Genomic DNA, 5,643 nt, shown 5'->3' with positions numbered 1-5,643 from the left:
GAATATGTGGTCAAATCAAACTAAAAGAATCCAAAATCAGCAAGAAAGCAAACTGAACAAGAGACAATAAAAGGGAATCAGAAGCTATAAAAGCAGAAATAGCATATTTGGTCCCTTGAGTCTGCTGCACCACTCAATGAGCCCATGGCTGATTTGAAAGTCCTCAACTTTACTGCCATATGCCCATAACCTTAAATTCTCTTTCTGATTAAAAATCGGTCTAGATCAACCTTTAATAATGACCCAGACTCAACTGCTTTTAAAGAATGCGTGGTAAAGAATTTCACAGATTCACTACTCTCTGAGGGAAGATATTTCTGCCTACCTTTGAATGTTCCCAATGAAACCAGAATGTAATTTCCAGTTAGCACAAGGCAGTGGATATATGGGAACACCATAATTTGAAAGTTCCCATCCAAGCCAGACTTGGCAATCTAACTTTAATCCATGCTGCAAAATACTGGAACGGCCTCCAACACAGCAGGGAAAATAGTGACCCTGTGGTAATTTAATTATTTTTTTAAAAATTCATTCACGTGATGAGGGTATCATTGGCTAAGCCAGCTTTTATTGTTTATCCCCTAACTGCCCAAAAGACAGTTAAGAGTTGACCACATTGTTGTGGGCCTGGACTCATATGTAGGCCATACCAAGTAAAGGTGGTTCTTCCCTTTCCCAAAAGGACTTTAGTGAACCAGATGGGCTTTTCCTGACAATCGATACACGGTCATTATTAGACTCTTATTCTTTCTTAACTGAATGGACATTCCGCCATCTGCTGTGGCAGGATTTGAATGTGGGTGCCCAGGACATTCCTGGGTCTCTGGTTAAATAGTCCAGCAATAATACCACCGCCCTAATTAACAATCCAGAGTCCCAGGTCGATGGCCGAGGTGTGATGGGTTTGAATTCCCCCACAGCAAATGTGAGAATTTGAATTCAGTAAAAAAATCTTGAATTACGAGGCAGCCTAAGGGCACCAATCTGGTTCGCTTAGGGAAATCTGTTATCCTTACGCTGCCTGTGGCCTACATGTGATTCCAAACCCACTGCAATGTGGATAACTCTTAGCTGCACTTTAAAGCAGCCATAGCAAGCTACTCAATGGCAATAACTGCTGGCCCACGTCATGAATGGAAAACAAAAAGTGGGTGCTGCAATAGTTCAATGAAGCATTTAACCACCACCATTCTGAGAAGCAATAAATTCTGGTCCAGCCAGCAACTTTTGCATTCCTGAAAAAAAAACTCTGCAGCCAGAGAAAGCCAGCTATGTGGAATATATCAGGTGCTTCCTCCCTATGACCACCCTGGCATGGAAGAGAGGCTGGTAGACTCATATGGAGAGATTCAGGCAAGATTTTGCCAATGGAAATAACCAAACCAGCTAGAATCTTACTGAGTAACAGAAATAGCTCACAGCTAAATGGCCCAAACCTGTTGCTTTCTTTTCCCTGTCACTCACTTCAGAAGAAGAGTCACATTGGACTTGAAACATTCACTCTATTTCTCATGTTGATGAGACCAGAACGACTGAGTTTCGCCAGCACTTTTTCTTTTTATTACTTCTGCTCTTGCATACAGCCCCTAATTCCAATATGCCCTATGCATCCTGGTTCTACAACTTGTTCTTTCAAAAGACCAGGAGAAGATTCCCTGACTCCCCCTCCCCCTCCACACTGTTCAAAGGGGCTTGGTAGTAAAATGCAACACAAAGTGATAGCCATACTGTGCCTACAACCTCTCATACTGAATACATAGATGGTTCATAGGCTTCTCTTGAATTCAAACATGACCTGCCAGTGGGCGTGAGTGAAGCTATTCAAAAACTCGTTTCCCTGGAATCCCCAGAACCTGCCCAGAGCACTAGGACCCAGTCAAAAAACAGAGTTCTGAAGCCCCACCACTACAGCATGGGTGGGGGGAGAGTGCGCATGCGCTCCACTCTGATACAAGATGTCGGCCGCTACCAGAGGACTGTTACTGGGGGTAAAAGCTCGGGAGCTGAAAACGTCGGACCTGCGAGGCGATATCCGTAGCCTGTGGCTTATATCAACTGTTTATAAACATTTTGGTTCACCCGTCGTCCTCCATCACTCCGCCCGCATTACCGCCTCTTTACCGGCTGCAGAGGTGACAAAGGAACTGCTGCCGCTTGCCATCATTCGTATTACGCATGCTCCTGTGTGTCGGAGTCTACGCATGCGCGTTGCTATGCAGCGGTGAATGTTGGGACAGGTTAGACCAGGAGAAGTAGGTTTTTCAGCCCATCGAGTCTGATCTGCTATTCAGTGAGGTCAAAACCGATCTGGTAATTCTTAGCTCCATTTGTCTGTTCCTCGTAACTCTTGGATTCCCTTTCTAATTAAAAATCAGCCTTGAATATACTAAACAATCCAGCCTCAACAGCCCTCTTCTGTTAAAGAATTCCATATTCACTGCCTTCAGAAAAAGATCCTCCTTAGCTCGGTTTTAAATGGGCCATCCCTGCTTTCAGATGATTGCCTGGTTCTAGACTCTCCCACAATTGGAAATCTCCTTTCCATATCTACCTGTCAAGTCCTTGGAGACTCTTGAATCTTTCAATAAGGTTCCCTTTCGTTCTAAGTTCCAGTGAGTGTAGCCTACTCAACCTCTCCTCATAAGATAGTCCCTTTATAACTGGTAAACCTTCTCTGGCCTGCCTGCAATCTCGGTATATCTTTCCTTCGATGAGCAGCTCAAAACTGTTCACGGTATTCTAGCCCTGGTGTGAGTAGTGCAAAAGTTTTTTTAGGAGAACTTCTCTACTTTTTTTTCACTCCAGTCCCTTTAAAATTAAAGCCAACATTCCATATGCCTTCCCTATTACCCACTGAAATTGGATGTTAGTTTTTTGTGATTCTTGGATGAGGATTCCCAAATTCTCATCATTCTGTTGCTTTCTGCATCTTTCTCCATTTTAAATAATATTCAGCTCTTCTATTCTTCCTAAGTCCAAAGCTTCTCATCTTCCTACATAATGTTCTACCTGCAAAGTTTTGCTCACTCACTTAACCTGTCTATATCCCTCTGCAGACTCTGTGCCATCCTTAACACTTGTCTTCCCATCAATTTTTGAGTCATCTGTAAACTTGGCTCTAGCAATTTACTTTTCTTATCCAAATCATTAATATATGTTGGAAGTAATTGTATCACAGCACTGATCCACTTGGTTACCATCCTGAAAATGCCATCTTATCTGTATTCAGTTAGTTAGTCAAATCTCTATCCATACTACCTCAAGCATGATGGGCTGTTACATTATTAAGTAGACTAACATGTGGTACTTTATCAACACCTTCTGAAAACCCAAATACACTGCTTCACCTTTATCCTGCTTGTAATCTCCTCAAATAATTCCAGTAAATTTATCAAGCATATTTCCCTTTCATGAAGTTTGAACACATGATGTATTTCTAAATGCTCTACAATTACATCCTTTATAATGGGCTCCCAACATTATACCAATAACAAACATTAAGTAACTATTTATCTGTATCTCCATTTTAAATAAAGGAATGATGTTGATATTTTTCCAATCTTTGGGACCTTTCCAACATCTAAGGATTCTTGGAAGATTACTACCAGTGAATCCACTATCTGTGTAACTAATTCCTTTCATATTCGAGGATGCATCCCATCAAGTCCAATGGACGTACATCTTTAACATTTGTCCCAGCACTTTTTCACTAGTGATAGTTTTGCTGCTAATGAAAATCATAATGAATAGTGATTGTTTTTGCCATGATGTAGCTATTGGATTGAAATCCGTAAAATTAGGAACAAAAAATGCATGTGCACAGACTCCCTAAACCAGTGAACAGGAATTGCTTCATACATGGTCTACATATAATTTCTGATCCCCAGCTGACTCTTAATGGCCCTCTTGGCAATTAGAGATCGGCAAGGAATGTTAGCCAAGCCAGTAAGGCCCACATTCACGTGAATGAGTAAGGGAAGAAAAGAGGTCTCATACCCTATGACTTGGAACTATATTGCCTTCACTATTGTTCCCTCACCATTGTTGGGTCAGACTCCTTTACTAACACCACTCTGAATGTACCTACACAGTACAGTCTGCAGTGGTTTAAGGAGGCAAATCCCCAATAACTTCAGGAAGGTAGTTAGGGATGGGCAATGAATTCTGATCATACTAATAAAACCTGCATTTGAAGAGAAAGTGAAAACAAATGTTGCTAATCTCCCATTGCCCCAGGAAAAGGTGATGTTCACAGAATTGTTGCAGTACGTGTGGTGAAACTCTTTGAACAATGTCCTGACATAAGGTGCTACAGGACTTGCACACATAAAGATGAATTGCTAACAATATATATTCAAGCCAGTGTAGTTTGCACTTGAAGAATTTGGGAATACTATTATCTCCAAGCAGCTTTGACAAGTTCTGTTTAAGTTCTTGTCATGTTATCGATGTGAAATTTGTCTAATCTACTGCATTACATTTTAACCTCTATTGCCTCGCATTCTTGTTTTCGAAACAGACTGAGAGGCAGTTTCCCTTTGTTGCTAGACAGTAGTGGCGCACTTGGGTTTTATAACAATCTGACAGTTTTCATGCTTATTTTTTTTCCTAATATTGAATCCACAGATTCATTCAATTCAATTTCACAATCTCTCCTTTGTGTTTTTCATGCTGTGTTTATCCTGTTTTGAATTCATTTTGCAGGAGGTTAGAAAGGGAAAATTTGTGGGCAGTAATCTCAAACTAGCTATCGCATTAGGCTCTGAACATCCCCAACCATTGAACATGGAATCAGGGAGTACTGTTTGCAGCATGGAGAAACTATACATGTGTTTTGTGTGTGGACGAGGCTTCAGCCGATCATTAAACTTGGCAAAGCACAAGTGCGGTATCACTAGGGAGAAACCATGGGAACGTGAGGACTGTGGAAAGGGATTCATTTACTTGTCAGAGCTGAATATTCATTGCCACAGTCACACCGGAGAGAGACCATTCAACTGCTCCAGTTGTGGTAAAGGATTTTCCAAATCATCCCAACTTCTAAGACACCACCGCGTTCATACTGGTGAGAGACCATTCACATGCTCGGTGTGTGGCAAAGGCTTCATAAACTCATCCAATCTCTTGTCACACCATCTTATTCACAGTGAGGAGAGGCCCGTTAATTGTTCTGACTGTGAGAAGGAGTACAAAAGGAAAAATGATCTGTTGAACCATGAACGCAGTCACACTGGAGAGAAGCCATTCATCTGCTCTATCTGTGGGAAGGGTTTCACACGATCATTTGACTTTCTGACACACAAACTCATTCATACTGATAAGAGGCCATTTAAATGTCCTGACTGTCAGAAAAACTTTAAAACTCAAAATGATTTATTGATGCACCAGCAAAACCATACCAGGGAGAGTCCTTTCACTTGCTCTTCCTGCAGGAAAGAGTTCACTTGGATGTCTAACCTACTTAATCACCAGCGGAGTCACAGTGGGGAGAGGCCATTCACCTGCTCTGTGTGTGGAAAGGGATTCATGCAGTCATTCACACTGCTGACACATCAGCGAGTTCATACAGGGGATAGCCCATTCATCTGCGCCATGTGTGGGAAGAAATTCACTCGTTCATCCACCCTGATTAGACACCAACGA

Source organism: Hemiscyllium ocellatum, chromosome 46, assembly GCF_020745735.1.
Source record: "Hemiscyllium ocellatum isolate sHemOce1 chromosome 46, sHemOce1.pat.X.cur, whole genome shotgun sequence".
In the NCBI taxonomy this organism is placed as follows: Eukaryota; Metazoa; Chordata; class Chondrichthyes; order Orectolobiformes; family Hemiscylliidae; genus Hemiscyllium; species Hemiscyllium ocellatum.
The sequence above is the reverse complement of the archived record's forward strand: the minus strand, read 5'-3'. Positions refer to the sequence as shown.